This window comes from Rhinopithecus roxellana, chromosome 19, assembly GCF_007565055.1.
Source record: "Rhinopithecus roxellana isolate Shanxi Qingling chromosome 19, ASM756505v1, whole genome shotgun sequence".
Taxonomy (NCBI): domain Eukaryota; kingdom Metazoa; phylum Chordata; class Mammalia; order Primates; family Cercopithecidae; genus Rhinopithecus; species Rhinopithecus roxellana.
The window spans coordinates 56,801,915-56,828,609 of record NC_044567.1 but is presented as its reverse complement, the minus strand read 5'-3'; the positions used below and the strand labels follow the sequence as shown (position 1 = coordinate 56,828,609).

The 26,695-nt window shown below is 53.2% G+C and overlaps 1 protein-coding gene across 10 annotated transcripts in view; it reads right to left on the bottom strand.

The window, feature by feature from the left end:
• The window catches only part of RPH3AL (rabphilin 3A like (without C2 domains)), a 182,688-nt gene that overhangs the window by 106,880 nt on the left and 49,113 nt on the right, over window positions 1-26,695 (bottom strand). For 2 of the 10 annotated variants that reach the window (XM_010373476.2, XM_030922723.1), the window contains exon 1: window positions 21,798-21,924. The exons of 2 other annotated variants lie outside the window; for them this stretch is intronic. The gene's annotated coding sequence lies outside the window, so the exon portion shown is untranslated. Of the gene's footprint in view, window positions 1-5,480; window positions 5,500-8,197; window positions 8,396-8,417; window positions 8,437-10,100; window positions 10,146-12,589; window positions 12,844-21,797; window positions 21,925-26,695 lie in introns of those variants that run through there. 6 more of the 10 variants (XM_030922715.1, XM_030922722.1, XM_030922717.1 and 3 more) reach the window with 5 other exon arrangements.

Here is a 26,695-nt window from a genome sequence, read left to right as displayed (position 1 = left end):
TGCGCGTGTGTAGGGTGTATGTGGGGTGTGTGCATGTGTGTGTAGTGTGTGTGCACACGCATGTGTGTGCACGCACGTGTGCAAGCTGCATGTGCGTGTGCACGGTGTGTGCGCGTGTGCAGAGTGTGTGCGCCTGTGCAGTGTGCGCATGTGCAGGGTGTGTGTGCATGTGCGTGTGTGCGTGCATGTGTGTTGCATGCGCGTGTGCGTGTGTTGCATGTGTGTGCATGTGTGTGCATTGTGCACGTGTGTGCAGGGTGTGTGTGTGCGTGTGTGTAGGGTGTGTGTGCACATGTGTGTGTAGGGTGTGTGTAGGGGGTGTGTGCATGTGTGTGTAGGGGGTGTGTGTAGGGTGTGTGTAGGGTGTGTGTGTGCATGTGTAGGGGGTGTGTGCGTGTGTGCATGTGTGTAGGGGGTGTGTGCGTGTGTATAGGGGGTGTGTGTGCACGCACGTGCGTGTGTGCAGGGTGTATAGGGTGTGTGTGCACATGTGTGTGTAGGGTGCGTGTAGGGTGTGTGTGTAGGGTGTGTGTGCGCGTGTGTGTAGGCTGTGTGTAGGGTGTGTGTGTGCGCGTGTGTGTAGGGGGTGTGTGTGTAGGGTGTGTGTGTGCACGTGTAGGGGTGTGTGTGCATGTGTGTGCGTGCGTGTGTAGGGGGTGTGTGTAGGGGGTGTGTGCGTGTATGGGGGTGTGCACGCGTGTGCGTGTATGCGCGTGTGTGCGTGTGTGTGCAGGGTGTGTTTGTGCGTGTGTGTGCGTGTGTGTACACGAGCATGTTCAATGAGCCCACAGGCCAAGGCCGCAGCTGGGGAAGGCAGGCCCATCATGGGGAGGGTGGACATTCCTCCCAGGAGCCCACCCCGAAGTCTTCAGTTCTATCAACACGAAATTTCCATTTCTCCTTCCCCGCTGGACTGTGGGCTCCCTAGAGGGTCCCTGTGTCCTCCTCCCTCCCTCCCTCCCTGATGCCCAGCACAGGGCCTGCTGCAAAGTAGGTGTTCAGGGAATATCCATTTAATTCAACTGCATTTCATTAGAGAGATGTGGCCTTTCCCAGACAAGGAAGAATTCGGAAAACAACCCAGACGTGTTGAGAGCAGACAGTCGGGCTCTAACCAGGCTCTGCGACGTGTTGACTCATAAGCCTTTTTTCCTCAAGATTCCCCACGGGGTAGTCGGCCTCACGGCAGCTCCACCTGACAGCTGGGCTCGCTCCTGGCTGAGGGCTGGTGCCCCCAGAGCCTCCTCTGGGAAAATGAGACCTCCTGGTGCCACCTCGACCCCGCCAGGCGACAAGCTGAGCAGAGGCTGCACTCAGGCCGGCGGGTCCAGCAGGCAGATGTTCCTGAGCCCCTTGTAAAACCCCGCAGAACGGGACTAGGAGGACCCGAGGGGAACAGGGAGGGGAACAGGGAGGGGAACAGGAGTTGCCTGGTTATAATTTCCTGAGAAAATTCCCAGGGGACAGAGGTTCATCAGCCCCAGGCAACTTCCTGAGACAGATCCGTAAAAAACAACCCCTTCTTCCAGGAGGATGCAATTCTCTCTCTCAAGTCGAGAGCTCACCACCCCGGGCATTAGTCACTGCAGACATCACTGCAGACACAGAGACGGCCCTCCGAGTTCACCACCCCGGGCGTTAGTCACTGCAGACATCACTGCAGACACAGAGACAGCCTCAGAGTTCACCACCCTGGGCGTCAGTCACTGCAGACATCACTGCAGACACAGAGACGGCCCTCAGAGTTCACCACCCCGGGTGTTAGTCACTGCGGACATCACTGCAGACATCACTGCAGACACAGAGACGGCCCTCAGAGTTCACCACCCCGGCGTTAATCACTGCGGACATCACTGCAGACATCACTGCAGACACAGAGACGGCCCTCAGAGTTCACCACCCCGGGTGTTAGTCACTGCGGACATCACTGCAGACATCACTGCAGACACAGAGACGGCCCTCAGAGTTCACCACCCCGGGTGTTAGTCACTGCGGACATCACTGCAGACACAGAGACGGCCCTCAGAGTTCACCACCCCGGGTGTTAGTCACTGCGGACATCACTGCAGACATCACTGCAGACACAGAGACGGCCCTCAGAGTTCACCACCCCGGGTGTTAGTCACTGCGGACATCACTGCAGACATCACTGCAGACACAGAGACGGCCCTCAGAGTTCACCACCCCGGGTGTTAGTCACTGCAGACATCACTGCAGACACAGAGACGGCCCTCAGAGTTCACCACCCCGGGTGTTAGTCACTGCAGACATCACTGCAGACATCACTGCAGACACAGAGACGGCCCTCAGAGTTCACCACCCCGGGTGTTAGTCACTGCGGACATCACTGCAGACATCACTGCAGACACAGAGACGGCCCTCAGAGTTCACCACCCCGGGTGTTAGTCACTGCGGACATCACTGCAGACATCACTGCAGACACAGAGACGGCCCTCAGAGTTCACCACCCCGGGTGTTAGTCACTGCAGACATCACTGCAGACACAGAGACGGCCCTCAGAGTTCACCACCCCGGGTGTTAGTCACTGCAGACATCACTGCAGACACAGAGACGGCCCTCAGAGTTCACCACCCTGGGTGTTAGTCACTGCAGACATCACTGCAGACATCACTGCAGACACAGAGACGGCCCTCAGAGTTCACCACCCCAGGTGTTAGTCACTGCGGACATCACTGCAGACATCACTGCAGACACAGAGACGGCCCTCAGAGTTCACCACCCCGGGTGTTAGTCACTGCAGACATCACTGCAGACACAGAGACGGCCCTCAGAGTTCACCACCCCAGGTGTTAGTCACTGCAGACATCACTGCAGACACAGAGACGGCCCTCAGAGTTCACCACCCCGGGTGTTAGTCACTGCAGACATCACTGCAGACATCACTGCAGACACAGAGACGGCCCTCAGAGTTCACCACCCCGGGTATTAGTCACTGCAGACAAAGGCTGCAGCCACAGCCACAGCCATTATGCAGCCTCATGTGGTTGCTCCTGGGGGCTGTGGGATATTCATCCCAAAAAGAAACACCTTAAATTCAGGCGCCAGCCACCCCCATGGCGACTCTTAACACCTTAATGTAGCACCTTCCAACCTTTCCTAGGCATTATGTGCAAATCTTAAATAAAACTGGGTTCTTACTACATACACTGCTTGCTGGTTTTTTTAACCACATTGTACTTTTCCCACATTATGAAAGTTCTTTAACAATAGGATTTTAAGCGGTAACTTAGTATTCTGAATACGATAGGCTTTACTACCTTCCTGTGGGGAGCACACGGATTGTTTGCAATTTTCCTCGGACACTTTTTAAGTGTATTTTTTGAGATATGTTTTCCACAGCCACGTTCACAGCCACTCAGAGCTGCCAGCGGCAGGCCTCCTGCTTGCCCTCTCCAAAGTGCACCTAGAATTGTCCACCACAAAAATTCTGCTGGCGGCAGCCGCGTCTTGGGAGCCTAATCTGGGGCTCTCCAATTAGATGGTTTCAATAAAGTCACAATCCTCTATTCACAAAAAAAATAATAAAAAAATAAATAAACAAAAAAAGTCTCTTCTTCGCCAACAGTTGCATCTACTGACAAGAAGCAGTCTATCTCCTCAGCAGCAGTTGTGGGCTCAGAAGCTGGCAAAGCCAGCACCGGCTTGAGAGCCCCGAGCGACCCAGTGGCTGGAGCCGGTCACGTGACCCTCCTCCAGCGACTGTTCTCCGCCTGCCTGCGGGTCCCGTAAACGTGCCTCGGGAGCTCATTCTCGTATGCACTAGGAAGCAGCGTGAATAGTCATCGCTCCAGGAAAACTGCGGCTCAACCCTGACCTTCCAAAACCCGCCACAGCCACAGCACAGTGAGAAAACACCAGCCGCCTGCAGTGTCAGTCTCCAACACACCAGACTGAAAACATATCCTGAGGCAAAACCACCTGCCTCCAAGAAGCCTGGGAAACACCCACGGAGTCCCCAGCGCGTCCACTGCGGCGGAACAGGGACAGGCACAGGGACGGGGTGACCATCCCACCAAATGCGGCTTCTTCTCCCCACACCTGACCCCAGGCCGTGATCACTCCCCACCTTACACCCTGGCATTTTCACCTCCTCGATCTCGTTTCAAGGACATGTTCAGATGTCACTGAGCCTTCACACTCCCTCGGTGTGGCAGGAACGAGTGCGCTTTCGTCCAGCCACAGGGTCCCACCGTGGTGAGAGTGGGCAGCAGACTCCAGCTCCTGACACCAGCGGATTTGCTTGGCTGGGGTCTGCCTCGAAGTCACGCTCATCAGAGACCCCCAGAGAAACGCATTCCCACGAGCACGGCCACGCCGTGACTCTGGGGCGACTGTGGCAGAGAAGGCCCGGGGATGAGGGCGCAGGTGTCCGGCACAGACCGTCTCCACGGAGAGAATGAAGGAAATGATGCAGGGCGCACAGTGGGAAAGAGGCAGCGGACGGAGGGGCTGAGGGAAGCCGCTGTGCCTAGGAGAGGCACCCCCACGCAAAGGCCAACACGAGCCACCAGCCGCTGCAGGACGCCAGTTCCTGTTGGCCACAGAAAGAGGGCTCAGGTGCGTCTTCCACACCAGGGGCGGCTGGTGCCCTCTGAGCCAAGAGCGGCAGAGCTGCCCGGCCAGCCCACAGACCGAGGAGGCATAATAAACGGTGGCTGTAAAACCCCAGGTTTGGGCAGGTGTGCTTGTCACGCAGTGTCACCGCAGCGATAGACAACGGATAAAAATGGCACCTGGCAGATAAAATCCCAACCCTGACCTCAGTGTCCACAACTATTCAAACTATTCCCCACCCCTCCCAGGTACCAGAGGAAGTACCCGCAGAGAGGGCCTGGAGCCTTCGCAGGTGGCCAGTGCCACAGGAGGTACCCCATGGAGAGGGCCTGGAGCCTTCGCAGGTGGCCGGTGCCACAGGAGATACCCCATGGAGAGGGCCTGGAGCCTCTGCAGGGCTGGAAGAGAGGCTTCATCCTAAATGTTAAATCTGGCGCCCAGAGGGCTGGGTTGAAAAGGGGTCGGAGGCGGCCTCCAGCCTCCATGGGAAAGGATGCTGTGATCTGTCAGTCAGGTCTGCCCCCAGCATGGAGGGAGTGAGTTTGCCATCCCGCCAGGGTGCTGTGCCTAGGCCAGGGCGACAGGGAGGAGATGGGTTTAAAGGAGGGAAAAGCAGCCAGGACGAATATAAAAGAATACTTGCCACCAAGCCGGTGTGTCCCGAGGCCTCGAAGACACCGTGTGGGAGCCTCCGTTCAACACCAAGGTATTAATATCCCAGGGAACCCTTAGCAACAGCCCTGACATCTGCTCTGTTACTACGATACGGGAAACATGAGGAGAACAGCAAGATAAGGTGAACCGAGACGTCAACACTTCCTCCACCTGTCAGGCCGCGTTGGGAGGATGACAGACTCAGAGAGGGAGCCTCAAAGGCCTGTCTAAACCCCAGAGGAACCACTTACTCGGAGACATCTCAGGCTGATTATGCACCGAGCACGTTCGAGAGGATTCTGGAGTTGAAACAGGAGCCCTGGGGACACCAGTGTCTGCCACAAACACCCTTCAAACTCCCCCATCCCCGAGCTCCCTGCCAGGCCTGCCTGCTCCCGGCGCCTCCCCCTCCTCCCGGCGCCTCCCCCTCCTCCCGGCAGCCCCCCCTCCTCCCAGCGGCCCCCCTCCTCCCGGTGGCTCCCTTCCTCCCGGCGCCTCCCCCTCCTCCCAGCTCCGACGCTCCTCCCGGTGGCCCCCCTCTCCTCCCAGCGGCCCCCCCTCCTCCCGGTGGCTCCCTTCCTCCTGGCGGCTCCCCCTCCTCCCAGCTCCGACGCTCCTCCTCTCTTGCGCAGACAGGGGCAAGTCTTCCTCATCTGCCTTGGAACCTGCTGGGGCTCCCGCTGCCCCTCTTCACGTGCAGCCAGAGGTCATCCTTACAGCCTGGGTCAGGCTGTATGACTCCCTCACTCAAACACCTTCAGTGGCTCCCACGACCAAGGAAAAAAGCCCAAGCTGCCCCCAAGGGCGTCCATGATCTGGCACAAACCACCCTTCCATTCTAGCAACAACCTCACCCCTCTGCAAAATCAGTGCTCCAGCCGCCAGGACCTTGATGTGCCCCAGCTGCCCAGCCTTGTCTCCAACACCCTCTCACCTGGAACGCCTTTGGTTCACGCTGTCTACCTCCCCCACCTGGGGGTGGCCCAGCACCACCTCCCCTGGGAACTCTCTGGCTCCCCCCACATCTGGCCCCCGTTCCGATTGAGCCCACCTCCCGCCCATCGGCACTTCATTCTGCCTGCATCCTAGGGGTCTTCACCCGTTACCCCGATGCCCAGACACGGTGAGTGTCCAGTACTTCTTCAGGGGACTATAACCATCAAGAGTTTGCCACTCACTGGAACTGTGTAATCGGTTAGGCACCAATAATTCTTTCTGAGACAGGGTCTTGCTGTGTTGCCCAGGCTGGAGTACAGTGGCACAGCCGTAGCTCACTGCAGCCTCCAACTCCTGGGCTCAAGTGGTCCTTGTGTCAGCGTCCCAAGTCGCTAGAATGACATGCCTGGCTAATTTTTTAATTTTTTGGTAGAGACAGGGTCTTGCTCTGTTGTCCAGGCTGGTCTCAAACGATCCTCCTACCTCAGCCTCCCACGTAGCTGGGACTGTGGGAGTACGCCACCACGCCCAGCCCGCCAATAAAATTTTGTCTTAAAAACCACCTCACAGAATAAGGTCCAGCCTCGCTGGCCTGAAATTTAAGGCCCAAAAGTGTGAACCCGTCACCTCCTTCACCTGCCTCTTTCCCCCTGCCACACCTGGGCTCTCGACGGACCCTCCAGCCCCTGCTGAGACTCCCGCAGCCTTTCCTGTCCATGCTCTTTGAGGAGCAGCGATCCTGGACATGCTACCCAAGACCCCGTCCGGGGGCCGCCCCACTTGGTCACAGAGCTGAGCATCTGCTCCTGTCCTCAGCAGGACCAACAACAGCACCTTTCAGTTTCCTTGGCCTCGTCCAACAAACACGCGCTGGGTGCTGACGAGGCACCAGGTCCTTACCCAGCAGCTCGGTCTCGCTGTTCGAGGGCCGGGCGGGGTGTTCTCGTTTGTACCCCGCAAGGCCTCGCATGGGGCACACGTAGGAGGTTTCACTGAATCCTGTGGGTCTTTTTCAACCTAGGAAAGTAAATCCTTGGGCATCTTTAATGACAGGCATCTCCCCCTCCAGTGGACCCCAAATCCCTACTTGTCTCTTCATCCAACTGTTACTGTTCTCCTTCCCAGGCAGACACGCTCTGCAAGGCCTCCAACCCAAATGGTATGTGAAATAACCTACTTCTCCCCCATCTCAAGTGCCAGCCCTCAGATTTTAACAGCGACAGCTCTGCCTACGTGTCCCTGGAGGCATAGCTTGCATTTGTCTTTTCTGAAAGGCCTGAAACAGGGTAGCTAGAATTTCTGTATCAAGGTAATCACGGAGCTGAAGGCAGCAACAGCAGGGTAACCAGGCTGGGCATGGTGGCTCACACCTGTGATCCTAGCACTTTGGGAAGCCAAGGTGGGGGGACTTTTTGAGCCCAGGAGTTCAAGACCAGCCTGGGCAACAGAGCAAGGCCACATCCCTACAAAAAATTTAGAAATTAGCCGGGCATGGTGGCATGCACCTGTAGTCTCAGATACTCAGGAGGCTGAGCAGAAGGATCACTTGAGCCCAGGAGATGGAGGCTGCAGTGAGCCATGATCGCGCCACTGCACTCCAGCCTGGGTAACAGAGCGAGACCCTGTCTCAAAAAAAAAAAAAAAATAGTACAGGGTAACGAGAGAGTGAGAGAGAGAGGAGAAAATGAAATTCAAACTTAGTGTAAAGGTGACCAGAATAATACGTAGGTACCCCGTGGCCCCTGGGCTCTCTCTGCCCAGAACACACACAAGTCCTCCCAGCCTGCAGGGCACCGGGCTTGGGACGGGCAGTGTCGAGTATTCATGCTATTTGTCTTTGAATGCAGAAATGCAGGCCTGTTTCCGTTTACGTGATTTATGTGGGTCTGGAAAGTCCCAGGCAGGCAGAATCTTTGCAGAGGAAACCTGATTTCAGCTCCCACCTGGGAGCTGCTTGTTGAAGGAGCCCGAGAGAAACCTCTCCATGAAGCAGAGAAGCTTCTGGGGAAAAAGAAGGCCCACCGCTCCTCACCTGCCTGGAAAAGTCCTAGTTCTCGGGTGTGCGGAGTCCTCGGGTGTGCTGAGGGCGGTGCTCCAGGTCCTGGGGAGCAGTGTCCCACACCCCTGCCTCCCCCAGCAGCCTCTGCACAGCCCAGCCCAGACTCCAGCTCCCAGGTGGCCCCTCCGCGGGTCCTGCCCAGTACTTCTCCAGCCTTCCTGGCCCCACCTCACCAGAGCCAGGGTTTACTTACAGCCAAGGCCATTCCCGGCTGACCTCGCCGGCTATCTGTGGGCCCAGCTGTCTCCTCTTACTCACAGAAACACAAACAGACGTTTCTCTGTTGCAACTCCAGGGTTAGGCACTGCCCTGCCTGGGAACCAGCTGTCCGGTTCTCTGCACACTCCCCATTCTCCTGGCAGACGCTAAGACTCCAAATAAGTAAGGGTGCCCATAACGGGGCCAGCTGAGGGCTCAGGCAACAGTGGGGGGCCCAGAACATGGCTTGGGACAGAGAAGACGGGCAGGGAAAGGGTCAGAAGCACTGGCACTTAGCTAGGAGTTTTCAGGGCTTCTAGGAGGAGCCCTCAAGTTAACAAACGTCCCTACACATGCTCAACCTGACCCTGCGCTACCAAACCGGGAGGGGGGAAGCCGCCTTCATGGGTGCTGCCCACCTGCCAGGTGCTGCCACTGGCCGGCCAAGTGGAATCATCACAAGCCCAAGACGCGACCATCACTCCTTCCAGAAAAGAAGAAACCAGCTCGAGAGGTGCAGCCACTTGCCCAAGGCCCCGCAAGCCGGCACCAGGTGCCTGGTTTGGCCCAACAGAGCTGGGCTGAGCCCAGGTCCCTTCTATCCCCCTCCGCCTCCCAAGGCACTGGGCTGCATGTGCCCAACAAAAGCAATAAGCCGGGGTATTCTCCGAGCACCTGCCCTGCACCCAGCAGCTGGGAGCAAGCAGTTCCCAGAAACTGAGTTGTGCAGTAATTGGCCAAACAGGAGTTCTGAGAAGACTGGGCCGGGGCAGCCTGAAGGGGACTGCAGAGGAGATGGGCTGGCTGTTTCCCAGAGCAGGCAGGGGCTGGCATGAGAGGTGCGAGGCCTGTGGGACCTCGGTCACCAGCCTCCAGCACTGCTGTTATCCCACCCTAGGCCCTCAGAGCAGAGAGGCACAAAGGAGCTGATGTGGGAGGCCTGGGGCATTTTCAAAGACAGCCCCTGCTCCCCACCAGACTCACTGCCTGCACCAGGTGTCACCCAGACCTCCTCAGTCACCCCACAGTCCTAAGGGGTCCCCCGGCTCCAGGCTCCTCAGCTCAGACCCGCCCAATCCTGCCATCAGATAGGCTCTCCAAAGGCCCTGCTCCACCCAGACACCTCAAAATCAAGCCCAGGTTCCTCATCCGGGAGTTCACGGCCATCCACAGGCTCCACCCTGCCTTGCCAAATTTGTCTCCAGACAAACAAACACCTGGTATCATTCCTCATCCCCAGGCCCAGGTCTCCCCATACTCCACGCTCAATGCCCCCACCCAGGCCTCTGCACATCCTCACTCACCCCCGCCCAGGCCTCCCCCCATCCACACTCACCCCCACCCTGGCCTCCCCACACTCCACACTCACTGCCCCCACCCAGGCCTCCCCCCATCCACACTCACCCCCGCCCTGGCCTCCCCCCATCCACACTCACTGTCCTGGACCCAGGCCTCCCCCCATCCACACTCACCTCCGCCCAGGCCTCCCCCATTCCACACTCACCCCCGCCCTGGCCTCCCCACACTCCACACTCACTGTCCTGGACCAGGCCTCCAAACATCCACACTCACTGTCCCCACCCAGGCCTCCCCACATCCACACTCACTGTCCCCACCCAGGCCTCCCCACATCCTCACTCACTGCCCCCCACCCAGGCCTCCCCACATCGGTACTCACTGCCCCGGGCTAAAGCAAGCGCTGCCTCGTCCTCATAAGCACATTGTGTTCACCTCTTCCCAGAACTTCCCAGTTTCTGGTGAACGTGTCTGACCTCTCCTACTGGACCAAACACTCCCTGAGAGCAGGGTGCCTCCTGCCCAGATGGTATTGACAACATGTGGCACTAGAACAGAACTGAGAGCCTGGAAATAAACCCATACATCAGTGCTCAACTGAATTTCCACAAGGGTGCTGAGACCATACCACGGGGAAAGAACAGTCTTTTCAACATCTGCTGGGACGAGAGGAGAGCCACGTGCAGAAGGATGATGTGGACCCTGAGGTCACACACCATTGTCAAATTTAACTCAAACAGATCAAACCTAAAACAAGAGCTAAAACTATGAAATTCTTGCAAGGAATGTCGGGGTAAATTTTCATGACTTCAGATTTGGCAATGATTTCTTAGATAGGTGTCATCTATATTTTGGTGTCATCTAAGATTTGCTTATGATTTCTTAGATGACACCATACACGACAAAAGAAAAAAGAGACCAATTGGACTTTTTATCATAATTTTTTTGAGACAGGGGTCTTGCCATGTTGTTTAGGTTCATCTCAAACTCCTGGGCTCAAGTGGTCCTCCCACCTCGGCCCCCAGGTTGCTGAGATGACAGGCATACACCACGGTGCCTGGCTGACGTTACCATAATTTCCAGCTTTGTGCATCAACGGATACTATAAACAAGGTGAAAAGACGGCCCATAGAATGGGAGAAGATATTTGCAAACCACGTATCTGATAAGGGTCTAGTATCTAGACTATATAAATAACTCTCACAAGTCAACAACAAAATGACAATTCCATTTAAACACCGGCAAAGGATTTGAAAAGACATTTCCCCAAAGAAGATATGCAAATGCCCAAAAATCACCTGAAAAAAGACTCAACATCATTAACCATCAGGAAAATACAAATCAAAACCACCATGAGATACCACTTCACATCCACTAGGATGGCTATACGAAAAAATATGAAAAATAACAAGTGTTCGTGAGGATGTGTAGGAACTGGTACACTTGTGCCTTGTTGGTGGGAATGGAAAATGGTGCAGCCACTATGGAAGATAGTTGGGCAGTTCCTCAACAAGTTAACACAGAATTATCATCTGACTCAACAATTCCGCTCCCAGGCATAGACCCAAAACAATTGAAAGCAGATGTCCAAAAAAAAACCTGAACACCAGTGTTCATAGCAGCACCATTCACAATAGCCAAAATGGGAAACAACACAAATGTCCATCAACTGGAAAAAGGACAAACAAAATATGATGTATCCACACAAAGGAATATTATTTGGCTATAAAAAGGAATGAAGTATCGATCCTGCTACAACACAGACAAACCTTGAAAATCTGCTAAAAGAAGCCAGTCACAAAAGACCACATATTATATGATTCCATTTACGTAAAATGTTCACAACAGACAAATGCATAGAGACAGAAAGTAGATTAGTGGTTGCCTAGGGCTTCTTGGGGTCGGGGAAGGGCGACAGCAAAAGGGAATGGGGTTTGTTTGTGGTGATGATTGGTGTTGGTGATTAGAAGTTCATCCATGCCCTCCCCCATTACTCTGGTGAATGAAGACCATCTTTGCCTCATGTCCACTGGGTATGTTATGAATTTCTACTCCTCATAGAGAATTTATAGTGTCTCATTGACCAACCAGCCAGACGTGATGCTAATCTGGGTTCCAAAAACAAGAAACAGGCCGGGCACGGTGGCTCAAGCCTGTAATCCCAGCACTTTGGGAGGCCGAGGTGGGCGGATCACGAGGTCAGGAGATCGAGACCATCCTGGCTAACACGGTGAAACCCCGTCTCTACTAAAAATACAAAAAACTAGCCGGGCGAGGTGGCGGGCGCGTGTAGTCCCAGCTACTCGGGAGGCTGAGGCAGGAGAATGGCGTAAACCCAGGAGGCGGAGCTTGCAGTGAGCTGAGATCCGGCCACTGCACTCCAGCCCGGGCGAAAGAGCGAGACTCCGTCTCAAAAAAAAAAAAAAAAACAAACAAGAAACACCACAACAGATAAAGGAAATTGTCAGCCATGGGATGCGAAGGTCAGGCATGTAAGTTTCACGATAACATTCGTTCCACTTTGCTGCATGTTTTTAATTATTCATAACAAATTATTATAAAAGTAAAATTACAAGTAGATTGCTTGGGTATTCAACCCATAAAAACCAGGTTCACAACATTAGGAGAACACAGACGAGGACCTTGGGAGCTCCCACTCGCAAAAAAACACATCCATGCCTGTTCCTGCTCCCCACAGGTGTCCACAGGTGACACACCAGGTGACACGGCTGCCTGAAGGAAGGAGAAGATGCAGGACTTCCCTATCTTGGCACAGGACTGGGGACTGTGGAGACAGTCTCTACTTTAACACATTCAGCTCTCTGAGTTCAAAGCGAGTCAGAAAATGAGCAGAGCCACTGTTTTTATTACCTCCAAATGAACCTGGCAAAGGATGCTGGGGCTGACCAAGCAGGCGTTCAACCCGGTCACACACTCCAGGTAGCCCCGCGAGCAGGCTGACGAATTCTCTTCTTCTGCCAGGTGACAAAGGGCAGTGGTTACAGTTCCAGGCTCAGGATGACGTATCTGAGGTTTGCATTCTGGCTCTGTGAATTATGAGCTTGGTGACCTTGGGCAACTTCCTTCATTTCTCTAAGCCTTAGGTGCATCATCCATAAACGAGTAGCTGCCTCCTGGGGCTATTGGGAAGAATAAATTCAATCGGTGGTTCTGAATCAGAGTGGTTTTGTCCCCCAAGAGACTTTTGGAAATATCTGGAGACATAGTAGGGGGTGCTACTAACCACTATCCATCCAGTGGGTAGAGGCCAGGAATGCTGCTAAACATCCCTGAGGCACAAAGCAGCCCCCATGACAGAGTTATCCAGCCTAAACGCCAAAGCACTTGAGTTGAGAAAACCTGATAGAGGTAGTGCAGGTAACACAACCAGCACAAAGCCTGTCACAGTGTGCACTCTCAGGGTAGGGCCATCATGGCTGTCCTCATCATCACCATCATCATCATCATTACCATCACCATCACTGTCATGTCTGTCACCACCATTATCACTATCATCGTCACCAGTACCACTATCATCACCCTCACCATCATCACCATCATCACCATCATTACCATCATCATCATTACCATCACCATCACTGTCATCTCTGTCACCACCATCATCACCATCATCATCACCAACACCACTATCATCACCCTCACCATCATCACCACCATCACTATCATTACCATCAGTCATCATCATCAACATCATCATCATCATGATATTTACCATCATCACCATCAGTCATCATTACCACCACCATCACTGTCATCTCTGTCACCACCATCGTCAGCAGCAGCATTATTACCATCATCATCACCAATACCACTATCATCACCCTCATCATCATCACCATCATCACCCCATCACCATCACTGTCACCAACATCATCATATTCACCACCATCAGCACCATCACCATCATCACCATCACTGTCACCACCATCATATTCACCTCCTGACATCATCAGTCATCATCACCATCACCACCATCAGACATTGTCATCATCACTGTCATCACCATCATCACCCCATCACCATCACTGTCACCATCATCATATTCACCACCATCAGGCATTGTCACCATCAATCATCACTACCCTCACCATCATCCTCTTCTGTATTGTGGGAAATGCCCAGAGGGGCTCACATCTGGGCAGGAGGCCTGATGAATAGAAAGTGTATCTACTGGGAAGAGGAATCAGCATGAGGGGAAAGGCCACGTGGCCTTGCTGAGAGAGGCAGGAGACCTTTGGTGAGGCCATATCAAAAACCATCCTAGTCTGTAGTCCCAGCATTTTGGGAGGCCAAGGAGGGAGGATCCATTGAGCCCAGGAGTTTGAAACCAGCCTGGGCAACATGGTGAAACCTTGTCTCTGGAAAAATAAAAAAATAAAAAAATAAAAAAATAAAAAACACGCACACAAAGAAAAAATTAGCTGGGCTCAGTGCCATGCACCTGTAATCCCAGCTACTTGGGAGGCTGAGGTAGGAGGGTCACCTGAGCCTAGGGAGGTTAAGGCTGCAGAGAGCTGTGATCATACCACTGCACTCCAGGTTGGGCAACAGAGTGAATCTCTGTCTCAAAGGCAAACAAACAAGCACAACACCCTAAATCCCGTCCGCAAAGGTGCCAGTAGCTGGCAAGTCTACAGCCACTGCTGTGAGGACTCCATCTGCCTGGTCACTTTCCCACCTCTCTAACTTCTCATTGCCATTAGCAGGAACTTCCTCAAACAAACCCACCAGGGGTTTGTGCTCAGAGAAGCTGGAAGGGGGATCGCTGGGGTTTCTACACCTGTATAGCCAGACTGGGGGAAAGAGAAACAGCCACCCAGGACTGGCTGCAGAACTGAGTCCTGGGGCAAGTGACAGGAGGCCAGGAGCAGTGCCCTGAGGCTGAGAAGTGGGTGCCTGCTGGGGCATGCGTGCTCCCCATCTGCGTGCACACCCTGCTGGGGCATGCGTGCTCCCCATCTGCACACAGCCCGCTGGGGCATGCGTGCTCCCCGTCTGCACACACACCCTGCTGGGGCATGCGTGCTCCCCGTCTGCACACACCCCGCTGGGGCATGCGTGCTCCCCATCTGCGTGCACACCCTACTGGGGCATGCATGCTCCCCGTCTGCACACACACCCTGCTGGGGCATGCATGCTCCCCGTCTGCACACACCCCGCTGGGGCATGCGTGCTCCCCATCTGCGTGCACACCCTACTGGGGCATGCATGCTCCCCGTCTGCACACACACCCTGCTGGGGCATACGTGCTCCCCGTCTGCACACACACATCAACTTTGCACTGTAAGGACACATGGGATGCTAGTGCGCTCTGAGTCTCAAAGACCAGGACATAAGGGAAACACAAAATGTCACACGGGGGAGGTGAAAGGTTTGTCTGACAATGACCAATTAGGAGAACCACCATTAAGGGCTTACCATTTGCCAGGCTTAGTGCCAAGTGCTTTATGGAATCATCTCCTTTATCTTTTGAAGTAACCCTGTGAGGCAGGTTTTAACACCCCCATTGTACAGGTGAGCAAACTGAGGCTCAGAGAGGTGAATGACAGCTGGTAAGTGACAAAGGTCCAGGATTTGAACTCCAAGCATAAGCTCTTAACCACAAGCGTAGTCCAACTTCTCACACTTCATGGTACTCTGTGCTGGACAGAACGATGTGTGTTTGGGGCCTTTCCCCATCGCAGTTGTATTAGTCCGTTTTCATGCTGCTGCTAAGGCCTACCCGAGACTGGGCAATTTACCAAAGAAAGAGGTTTAATGGACTTACAGTTCCACGTGGCTGCGGAAGCCTCACAACCATGGTGGAAGACAAGGAGGAGCAAGTCACATCTTACGTGGATGGCGGCAGGAAAAGAGGGAGCTCGTGCAGGGAAATGCCCCCCTATAGAACCATCGGCTCTCGTGAGACTTACCGACTATCACGAGAACAGCACGGGAACGACCTGCCCCCGTGATTCAGTGACCTCCCACCAGGTCCCTCCCACAACAGGTGGGAGTGCAAGATGAGATTTGGGTGGGGACACAGCCACACCATTTCATAGCCATCCCGTGTACACACATAATCTTTTTTCCTTCTCCTTTCAGGTAAGTCAGAGACAACAGATAAGATTCTAAATAGAAAAACACTATTTTGTCAAAAATAAGAAAACAACAGACACTTCACTGAAGATATACACATGGCAAACAAGCCAATGAAAAGATGCCCAACATGATATGTAATTAGAGAATTGCAAATTAAAACAAGATACTACTACACACCTATTAGAACAGCCCAGATTCGAAACACTGACATCACCAAATGCTGGTGACACTGACATCACCAAATGCTGGTGAGGATGTGCGGCAACAGGAACCCTCGAAACACTGCAAAACGGCACAGCCAACCTGGGCAGCACAGTGGGACTCCGTATCCACGAAAAATAAAAAAGTTTTCAACAGGAACCCCCAAAACACTGCAAAACGGCACAGCCAACCCGGGCAGCACAGTGGGACTCCGTATCTATGAAAAATAAAAACATGTTTAGCCAGCCGTGAGGGCACATGCCCACAGTCCCAGCTCCTTGGGAGGCTGAGATGGGAGGATGGCTTGAGCCCCGGAGCTCGAGGCAGCAGGGAGCAGTGACTGGACAACCACACTCAGCTCCAGCCTGGGTGACAGAGCAAGAATCCGTTCCAAAAACAAAACACTAGTACAGCCACTTGGGAAGGTATTTTGTTACAAAGTTGACTATACTCTTACCGCAGGATCCAGCAAGCACATTTCTTGATATATGCAAATGAACTGACCGCTTATGTAAATGAACTGACCATTTATGCAAATGAACTGAACAGTTATCTCTGTTCAAGAACCGGCACCCTCATGTTGACTAAATATTTATTCATAGTTGCAAAAACTTGGAAGCAACCAAGATGTCCATCAAGTGAATAAACAAAATATGGTACCATATATTCATACGATGAAACATAATTCAGCGATTTAAAAAAATGAGCTAGTAGGGTTGGGCAGGATGGCTCATGCCTGTAATCCCAGCATTTTAGGAGGCCGAGGTGGAAGGATTACTTGAGGCTAGGAATTCAAGACCAGCCTGGGCATAATAGTGAAATCCCGTCTCTACAAAAAAAAAAAAATAAATAAATAAATAAATAAATTATTTTAATTAAAAGAAAAATGGGCCGGGCGCGGTGACTCAAACCTGTAATCTCAGCACTTTGGGAGGCTGAGACGGGCAGATCACGAGGTCAGGAGATCGAGACCATCCTGGCTAACATGGTGAAACCCCGTCTCTACTAAAAAAATACAAAAAACTAGCCAGGCGTGGTGGGACGCACCTGTAGTCCCAGCTACTCGGGAGGCTGAGGCAGGAGAATGGCGTGAACCCGGGAGGCGGAGCTTGCAGTCAGCTGTGATCCGGCCACTGCACTCCAGCCTGGGTGACAGAGCGAGACTCCATCTCAAAAAAAAAAAAAAAAAAGAAAAAGAAAAATGAGGCTACTCTGGGCACACTGTCTATAGGGTAACCCTTCTCTGCAAGGAGTTTAAAAAAAAAAAAAAAAAAAAAAGAGCTGGCAAGCCACAGACAGACATGGAGGAATCTTACATGCGTACTGCTAAGAGAAGGAAACCAGTCTGAAAGGGCTACTTACGCACGGTTCCAACTATGTCTATTACATTCTGAAAAAAGCCAAACTATGGAGACAACAAAAAGACCAGGGATTTGGGGATGGAACAGGAAAAACGAGGAAATGGATTGCAGGGGATTTTGAAGGCAGTGAAGTTATTATTCTCTACACATGTCTTTACACATTTTTTGAAGCCCATAGAACCTACACCTCCCAGATAGAACCCTAAGTGTACACTATACACCTTGGTTAATAATAATGTATCAGTATTACCACATTTATTGTAACAAATGTACCACACCAAAGAGAGGTGTTAACCATGGGAAATTGAAAGAGATAAAAGCTGAGACGGGAACTCTGTACTTCTTGTTCAATTTTTTTCTGTAATCCTAACACCGTTCAAAAAAACAAAAAAGTGCTACCAAATGCAATGAAAAAATTTTAAATTTTCTTCTTCATAGAGAAAAAAAATACCACACCCATCGTCATCAATGGGGAAGAATCTTGCCATGCCACTAATATTACCTTTGGGTGTCACACCGTCCCGAACGCTTTTGTGTGGATTAACCACAGGAGCTCGTCATCTCTGTTTGCTAAAGGAGGAAGGTACGTACTGTCCATGCCTGTGCTCTATCCCCACCACGCAGCCCTCCCTTGGGAGTGCAGAACACTGAAAGCTCGACAAATACTGGGCCCCAATTCTTATTCTTCATCACAGGCACCACAGTTGGAATCTGTGTTTATTTCTTTGTTGATGTGTCAGTCTCTGGAAGGTGCACGGGGAGAAGGGTCACCTCCATTGTGCTGCCTCCGAAGAGCCAGTGCATACTGCACGGTGCACGAGATGAATCCCCAATGACTCGGACAGTGGCTCCAATAAATGCTGGGGCCATGCAAAGAACACTGGGAGCCAAGAGAAGGCGCAGGGAAGATCTTGCCCTGTGGCAGTCCCAGAGGGCTTCAAAGAGAAGAATGTGGTGCAGGGCTCAGAGGGAAAAGGAGCGACTTGGCAGGCAGAAGGCGGCATTCCAGGGAGAGAACTGTCCTCCCAGAAGTGCCAGAAAGGAAGAGGAAACTCACTCAGGGAACTAGGGTAGCTGGGCAGGAGGGAAACTGGTCTGGGCAGGTAAGTGACTGCCCTGAGGTCACAGCTCGCTGGCACCATCTTGGGCAGAGCTGGGAATGTCAAAGCCGTAGAAACAGCCAAGTGCACCTCAAGCTTTCACTGAAGTCAGGCTGAAAAGAGAGGAAAGTGAACAGACCCTCCCCTTCCCCATGTCATCCACATCTCCCAACATCCAGGGGCCAAGAGCGTGCCCAGAAATCACCAGCCCAAACTCCAAACGGCTTTAAGGTTAAATTCACATTCTATCCCACCATATATTGATGATTTTTAAAATTAAAATGACTGGGCACAGTGGACCACGCCTGTAATCCCAACCCTTTAGGAGGCCAAAGTGGAAGGACTGCTTGAGGCCAGGAGTTCGAGACCAACCTGGGCAATGTAGCAAGACCCCATCTGTATAAAAAAAACTTTTTAATAGAAATAAATGTCAAAAATGTACTAATTAATTAATTCAATTTAATGAGAATAATGCTTCTTCTCTACCCTAAGAGATATTCCTTCCAAAAATGTCTTCCAGTAAAATCGAGTCCAGGATTCTGTAACTCTGGTTTTATGTAGTAATAGCAGCAATACCTGACATTTCTATAACACCTTACCTATATCATCACTCACCATCTCCACTGCAATCCCAGCGAGTGCCATCAGCACCCCGATACTACAGATGTGTCCAGCACACTGCAGGGACAGCCCACACCCACACACAGGAGCACAGAGGCCAATTAGCTTCCTCCAAGTTAAACAGCATGTCCACTACTGCAGACACGGCCTCCTTTTCAGAGGCGTGAGTTTGCAATTGGACTCTACAGCTCACCAGTGGTTTGCTTTGGGGCTTGTTACATGTCCCTCCACTCCATTTTTTCCTCTGTACGACAGAGGTAATAAATAATACATTTCTCAACAGGTTTTGTCCATAGTGAATTGTGGTAACAGAGTAAAAGTTCCAGGCTGGGCACGGTGGCTCACGCCTGTAATCCTAGCACTTCAGGAGGCTGAGGCGGGCGGATCACGAGATTGAGACCAGCCTGGCCAACATAATGGCCCCATCTCTACTAAAAATACAAAAATTATCCGGGCGTGGTGGCTCACGCCTGTAATCCCAGTACTTTGCGGGGCCGAGGCGGGCGGATCATGAGGTCAAGAGATTGAGACCGTCCTGACCAACATGGTGAAACCCCATCTCTACTAAAAATACAAAAGTTAGCTGGGCGTGGTGGCGGGCGCCTGTAATCCCAGCTACTGAGGAGGCTGAGGCAGGGGAATGACTTAAACCCAGGAGGCGGAGGTTGCAATGAGCTGAGTTCACGCCATTGCACTCCAGCCTGGCAACACAGCGAGACCCCATCTCAAAAAAAAAAAAAAAACAGGTCCAAACACAGTATCTGGTATGTAGCAGGCCCTCACAAAACAAAACAAAACAAACCTGTTTCTTAAACCAAGCTGGTCCCTGAATGCTGGTGAACTTCTCCACACTAAAAGGATGAAATGGGAGGTTAAAACAACTGCAGACCCTGATGATGAATGAAATCTTGGCCTGGGGCCGTCAGCCAAGGCCATCTGGGCCAAACCAGAGGGCAGGAAACAGCAGGCTTCCTCCTCCCGCATGAACTCTGGCCCAGAGAGGAGCTTCCTTCAGCTGACCGCACCCACTTCCCCCAGAACATTCCAGAACACTCCGTGCTAGGCCAGGAGACTCCAGGAAGAGGTCACTGAGTAGCTCTTACCATCTCCTCCCAGCCCAGGCAGAAGATGCCCCTCCCTTCTAGGACTCCATGCACAACTTCTGACCTGTCCATCACCCGCGGCCTCCCCACAGAGGGCCAGGGCTCAGCTCACCCACCTCTGACCCGCCTCTCTCCAGCGCCTCTAGGCTGCCCTCCAAGCCACTAATAGATGGCCTGGGTGGCTTGTCTTTGGCTATGGCCCTAGTCTGGCTTCTGAAACCTTCTCTACTTGGGCCCTTGACTGGTGATCTGCTTTCAGTCCTGGTAAAACGAGACTCTTCAAGGACGGTCAAGAAACACTCCCCTCCTCAAGCACCCTCAACGGCTCCCACTGCTTCCTGAAAAGTTCAGAGGCCACACCCTGAGACTGACGGTCCTCCACAATACAGTCCCACGCTACCCTCTCTTCCCTGCAGGACTCGCCTGCTGCAGCCAAAATAGATCACACCAAGAATCGTGCCCACATTTCTGGACCTACAAGTACAGACTCACCTCCCAGCTCCACCTAGCTGGGTTCCACTCCTCCAGCACCCCACCTGTCTCTTCCATGAGCCTTTCTTTTTCTCATCTCTGAATTCCTCCAGCATGCAATTTCCAAAGTGCAGGCATCCCCGTGCCACCTGCCATCCCCGTGTGGCTCCCGTACTATTCTTTACTTAATATTTCCCTTTAAAGCAACCCACTCTTTTACTTGAACAAATTTATTTTCAAAGGAAACTTCGTATCTCCACCATAAATAGAAAACCATCCCATATGCCATAAATAGAAGGCAACTGAAAAAAAACAAGTTATGCTCTACTACACATGAAAATAAATCAACAGGAAAACATTGAAATGCCTGTCTGTGTGCCTGACGAGGTAAATGTATATATAGGTTGTAAATGGAACAGCACCTCGAGGGGCAAGGGTCCTGGAACGGGCCCCTGCATATGCGTTTGGGGAGTGCTGAGTCCTGACAGTTGCTCCTGACCAAGTCCGCTGGCCAAGCGGCCTTCTAAAGTCTTCAAAAATCCCCTCCTGCTCTAAGACACGTGGCCTTGGCACTTTATTTTTTTGCTTTGGGGCCCTTGGGTTTTTTGGCCCCATCTCACAGTTATCTGGGGACTTGTCACCAAAGGTGAGTATCCCAGGGGAGGGAGCACAGAGCCTGCAGCCCCTGAGCCGGTCCTGCCCAGGGCATAACACAAGCAGCATGTTCTGGTGTGCTCAGCTGTGTGGCCCCCATTGTCTGCCTGACCCCAGGCCCATCTGCTGCTAGCACACAACCCCACTGCCCTGCACCCCCAAATCCATCTCTGTCCACTGGGGTGTTTCAAAGGACCACACAGAAAGAGCACTGGAGGCACCAGCGGGGCACGAGGCCTGTTCTCCAGCCCCGGCTGCCTCTTGAGGACCTGGGGCAGCCTGGAAAAGCAAGTTTCCAGTCAACGATTAACCAGACGCTCTCCCAGCACAGACACAAGCCTTTTCCCCGGAAGTTAGCAAAGTTCTGGGAGAACCCCTGCATGAACTGGGCCCCGACTCCAGGAAAACAGAGGCGTCTTCCAATGTTTCAATGCTCCAGGGGGAGCCATGAGACCCAGACACCTACCGGAACGGAGGGGCTTCACCCAGACAAGGCCCCGCACAGGGAGGAGGAGGCCGCTCTCCCTCCCACCACCGCTGTCAGGGGAGACCCGCGGCGCTCCTGATGAGGAGCTGAATCACTGGAACTTAAGTCAATAAGTGGCAGCCACCAGGCAGGCCCAGCTGGAGCCAAACCAAGGCCTGGATTCCCCTAGTGGACGCAAGGCAGGCAAGGCCCCACCATGTCCCCAAGTCACGTCGTCCAAAACTGAGCAGACTTGGGACGCTTCCTCTTAGAGGGCAGCCCTCTGCGTGGGAATGTTCGTCTGGCCACTTTTACACATTTCAAGCATTTTTTTTTTTTTTTTGGTTAGAAAGGGCACATTTTCTGAAAAGGCATTCAATATAGTCCTTACAGCAGTGGAGGTGGGGCCGGGGCGTCAGCATCCCATGGCTTCCCGAAGCCCCGGCTGCCTGGACCGGGGCCCCTGCTGGGGGCGGCTCTTCAGGAGGAAGGCAAACTGAAGCACAGATAACCTGACAGACGTGCAAACGGAACAGCTTCCCGGAGGTGCCTCCAGGAGGACAAGGGTAATGAAATGAACCCTGGCACAGCGAGGGAGCGTTTAGAGCCTGACGTCCTCCTGCAGAGAGAAGGATGACAAGGATCTCTTTGTTGACCTTTTCATGGTGCAAACAAGCTACTGATGGAAAAAAGAAAATGTTTTGATGCTTAAAAAAAAAACAAAACATCATCAGCAACGTATCCCCATGGGAGCAGCAGGTGCTGCCGAGAGAGAGACAGACAGATGGATATAATCGCCAAGAGGCTCTCAAACCGGGTTCCAAGGAGCCAGGGGTGCCGGGTACCTCTTCAGGACTGTACAGGTAGAAGGAGGGGGCTGGGAACAAGGGGGCTTATTACAGCTCAATCCAGAGCAACTCAGCTTTTTCTTCTTCATCTATCAGGCTTCCAGGTAAGATTTCATTTGAATAAAAAATCCTGCAGTAAAAACGTTGAGAAGTGCTGATATGTGCTTCTGGTTATATGAAAGGGTGGAAGGAGGCCGGTGTGGTGGCTCATGCCTGTAACCCCAGCTACTCAGGAGGCTGAGGCGGGCGGATCACTTGAGGTCAGGGGTTCGAGACCAGCCTGGCCAACATGGTGAAACCCCATCTCTACTAAAAACACAAAAATTAGCCAGGCACGGTGGCAATGGTGTAGCCCCAGCCATTCAGGAGGCTGAGGTGGGAGGGGGGCTTGAGCCCAGGAGTTTGAGGCTGCTGTGAGCCATGATCTAGCCACCGTACTCCAGCCTAGGTGACAGAGTGAGACCTTGTCTTAAAATTTAAAAAATAAGGCCGCGTGCAGTGGCTCAAGCCTGTAATCCCAGCACTTTGGGAGGCTGAGACGGGCGGATCACGAGGTCAGGAGATCGAGACCATCCTGGCTAACACAGTGAAACCCCGTCTCTACTAAAAATACAAAAACTAGCTGGACGAGGTGGCGGGCACCTGTAGTCCCAGCTACTTGGGAGGCTGAGGCAGGAGAATGGTGTAAACCCGGGAGGCGGAGCTTGCAGTGAGCTGAGATCTGGCCACTGCACTCCAGCCCGGGCAACAGAGCGAGACTCCACCTCAAAAAAAAAAAAAAAAAATTTAAGAAATAAAATTCATAGGGAGGCCAGGCACAATGGCTCACGCCTGTAACCCTAGCACCTTGGGAGGCCGAGGCTTAGCCAGGCATGGTCGTGGACGCCTGTCGTCCCAGCTACTCTGGAGGCTGAAGCAGGAGAATCGCTTGAACCCAGGAGGCAGAGCTTGCAGTGAGCCAAGATCGTGCCATTGCACTCCAGCCTGGGTGACACAGAGGGAGACTCCGTATCAAAAAAAAAAAAGAAAAGAAAAGAAAAGAAAGAAAGGGTGGAATGTGCTAGCAGCCATCTCTGAGTGAGCGGGATCACACACACCCCCAGGCGTGCAGGCAATCAGCTGGTCTTCGTCCTGCACGTGTGCCGTGTGTGCAGCAGAGACGCCTCCTTTGCCAGGGCCCAGCCTGGCCACTCTGCTCTTCCCCTGGCAGGACCACAGGCCAGGAGGACCAAGTTCAGAAACGCAAGTGACACCAAATCAAGCAGATGCTTGAGCCAAGTCAAGCTTCTGGAAAAGAGACTTGAACCCAGCAGGGACAGGGGCTCGATGCAGACGTCAAGGCCAGACGTGCGGATCCAGAGACCAGAGGCCAGAGAGACGGGAGGACTGTGTCGGCGACCGGAGCTGATCTCGGTCGGCCCCTGGGGCAGGCATGGCCGCGAGAGGCTGGTTTCCACGTGTGCCAGAGGTTGCTTCACAGAAAGGCCAGCTCTGCGTGAAGGTCCAGGGGGCACCAGTCACGAAGGTGCGAAGAGGCCTGAGCGTTTGTCCTCTGCACAGCTGAGAACGGCAGAACGCGGCCACACTGCTGTGCAGACGGCACCTTCACAACTTTATACCCCTCGCACTGAGCTCCGGGGTCCAGACAGCTGTGCACCTACCGCCTTCACCAAAGCCAAGGCCGGGGGCCCCGGCTGCTGTTCTGCAATGGGCATGTATTTTGTCTACCCAGCATTCCTTTCCTTTCTTTGAGAATAACTCTTCAGGTCCAAGTAGTCATGCCCAGTCCTCCCGGGCAAGAGAAAAGGCCCCTCCTTCCTCCTCTTCCTGGGTGAATGTGATGAGGATAACCAATTAGAATAGCCCTACCCCCCAGGCAGGGTAATTGGCTCAGGGCTGGGCATGTGACCCAGACCCAGCCGTACAGAGTCCTCCTGGGGTCTTGCCAGAGTTCCTGTGAAATAAACCCACTGTCTGGGACAGGAAGCACAGCACTGGCTTGAGATGGCCAGTAGCCACCTGGCTCTGCCTAGAAACAGCACACTACACATACTAACACGTGCCCGACGTCCTCACGGGAGACCACACACCACACATTCTAACACGTGCCCGACGTCCTCACGGGAGACCACACACCTCACATACTAACACGTGCCGGACGTCCTCACGGGAGACCACACACCACACATACTAACACGTGCCCGACGTCCTCACGGGAGACCACACACCTCACATACTAACACGTGCCCGACGTCCTCACGGGAGACCACACACCTCACATACTAACACGTGCCCGACGTCCTCACGGGAGACCACACACCTCACATACTAACACGTGCCTGACGTCTTCATGGGCACAGCATGAGCCCTGATGTTAGCTTTCTGCTCCTTCTCCTGCTCCTGCCCCTTCAGAGGCCTGTGCCAGTGGCAGTTGGGCCCAGAGACACAGGCCAGCGCTGCCCCCCTTCCAGGCACCGGTGTTTGTGCGGATGCAGCCACACAGCTGAAGGGAATCTCCCCACAGGAGTTCCTTCCACGACCCCTGGATGGCACAGCAGCCTCTCCTGTCTGTCACCACGTGTGACCTGCTCCCTTAGTCTTCACCCGCTCATCCACATCTGCAGGGACATCTCTGTCCCAGGGTATCCCAGATCCGGGCTTGCACCCCAGGCTCTCCATTCAGGCTCCATAGTCCACGTCGGACCATCTCATGTTTGCTGGTCTTCGACACTAGCGCAGGCAGAAAGAACACGGGAAGCCTCGCGTCTGACAGGAGAACCTTCGGCGCTAACCCGAGGGCAGTGTGTGCATCCTTAGCACCTGCCCATCCGGCACCATCCTCTGACCCAGGGACTGCGAGCAACAGGGCCCCGTGGCCATGACATGTCCTCACCCTTCCAGGTAAAATCTCGCCAGCTGAGTCTGCACATGAAAGTAGGTGGCTGAATTGCCTAATAAATCCACACGTAAGAGGTGCAAGAAGGAACCAAAAAGGGCTAAGCTGAATGACTCGTATATGAAATAATGTGATAACTGATATAAACAGGAAATTTAAAGTCCTCAGCTGAGTGACAGAAAACACCTTTAAAAGCTCAAGAGAAATGAAGAAAATAAACCTATCATTGCAAAATCAGAGCATTAAAAGAAGGTGTGTTCAAATGACATGCTACAGATGTGATCGATGCATATTTTAACATTAGTAATGTGTGGGGAATGGTGTTCCCTGCACAACTGGCTGCATGAAGCCTTTCTGGACGGCTGGGCCAGGCCAGTGGGAAGACAGCTGGCATAGCTGGGGCTGGGGTGGGGTCCTGGGGCCAGGGCCTGCCAGAGAGCAGTCCCCAAGCACCAACAGGCGTGGGAGAGGCAGGATATAAACCGAGCTGGGGAGTAAAGGCTGTGCATTCTCGCAGGGTATTGCCTCCACCACCCCCGGGCCACACTCAGGCCTGCCCGGTTCCCCCAGCTCTTCTTTCTCCTGCCCTGCCTACCCGAAGCCCCTCTCACCCTGCACTCCACTCATCTCTGCTTCTCCCCATCCTGCCCAGCTGGTCTGCTATGCGGAGCTCCTGCAGCCGCCTCAGATCCACCCTTCCTGGGTGGCCGCTCTTCCCCACCACCACCCTAGGGGCACCTCAAGCAAAATCCGGTTCTTCTCCCCTCCAGGTCTGCCTCTGCCTTTGCTCCTGCTATCCCCAGGGCCCCAGGTGCCCCTCCCTCCACCGAATCCTTCTGGACCCAGCAAACATCCTCCACCGGGAGGCCTTTCTTGACCTCCCCACCCTCCTGGAAGGCGCCTCTCTCACCCCAGACTCCCATAACTACTAGTTGCCTGTCCCTTTCCTTCATACTGAGCTTATGCTGTATTTGTTTATGTGCTTATCTTCTCCCGGACTCATCTCTGTATCCTTTTATTCTTTCGTTCATTCATTCCACAAATACTAACTGAGCGCCTCCTATGTGCTAGACCGCCCGCTAGGACTGGGGACACAATGATGAGCAAGACAGACACTGTCCCTGCCATCCTGGAACTCCCATCTCGGAGAGAAA